The sequence below is a fragment of the Physeter macrocephalus genome, chromosome 16 (genome assembly GCF_002837175.3).
Source record: "Physeter macrocephalus isolate SW-GA chromosome 16, ASM283717v5, whole genome shotgun sequence".
NCBI lineage: Eukaryota > Metazoa > Chordata > Mammalia > Artiodactyla > Physeteridae > Physeter > Physeter macrocephalus.
In genome coordinates, this window is record NC_041229.1 from 23,597,634 (window position 1) to 23,599,065 (window position 1,432).

Consider the following 1,432-nt stretch of genomic DNA (forward strand, 5'->3'; position numbering starts at 1 on the left):
CATTCTTTTTTCTTTATTCTGTTCTGCAGCAGTGAATTCCACCATTCTGTCTTCCAGGTCACTTATCTGTTCTTCTGCCTCAGTTATTTTGCTATTGATTCCTTCTAGTGTATTTTTCATTTCAGTTATTGTATTGTCCATCTCTGCTTGTTTGTTTTTTAATTCTTCTAGGTGTTTGTTGTTTAATTCTTCTAGATCTTTGTTAAACATTTCTTGCATCTTCTCGATCTTTGCCTCCATACTTTTTCCAAGGTCCTGGATCATCTTCACTATCATTATTCTGAATTCTTTTTCTGGAAGGATTCCTATCTCCACTTCATTTAGTTGTTTCTCTAGGGTTTTATTTTGTTCTTTCATCTGGTACATAGCCCTCTTCCTTTTCATCTTGTCTGTCTTTCTGTGAATGTGTTTTTTTGTTCCACAGGCTGCAGGATTGTAGTTCTTCTTGCTTCTGCTCTCTGCCCTCTGGTGAATGAGGCTAAGAGGCTTGTGCGAGTTTCCTGATGGGAGGGACTGGTGGTGGTTAGAGGTGCATGTTGCTCTGGTGGGCAGAGCTCAGTAAAACTTTAATATGCTTGTCTCCTGATGGGTGGGGCTGGGTTCCCTCCCTGTTGGTTGTTTGGCCTGAGGCGACCCAACACTGGTGTCTACCTGGCTCTTTGGTGGGGATAACGGTGGACTCTGGGAGGGCTCACACCAAGGAGTACTTTGCAGAAATTCTGCTGACAGTTTCCTTGTCCTCACAATGAGCCACAGCCCCTTCCCCCTGCCTCTACAGGAGACCCTTGCAAACTCATTCTATGAGGCCACCATCACCCTGATACCAAAACCAGGCAAAGATGTTACAAAAAATGAAATTCACACCCATATCACTCATGAACATAGATGCAAAAATACCCAAAGCAAAATACTAGCAAACAGTCCAACAGCACAATAAAAGGATCATACACCATGACCAATTGGGATTTATCCCAGTGATGCAAGGATTCTTCAATATACCCAAATCAGTCACTCTGATACACCATATTAACAAATTGAAGAAGAACCATATGATCATCTCAATAGATGCAGTAAAAACTTTTGACAAAATTCAACACCCATTTATGATAAAAAAATCTCCAGAAAGTGGACATGGAGGGAACCTACCTCAACATAATAAAGGCCATATATGTCAAACCCACAGCAAACATCATTCTCAATGGTGAAAAACTGAAAGCATTTCCTCAAAGATCAGGAGAAGACAAGGATGTCCACCCTCACCACTATTATTCAACATAGTTTTGGAAGTCCTAGCTACGGCAATCAGAGAAGAAAAAGAAATAGAAGGAATACAAACTGGCAAAGAAGAAGTAAAACTGTCACTGTTTGCAGATGACATGATACTATACATAGAGAATCCTAAAGATGTCACCAGAAAACTACTAGAGCTAAT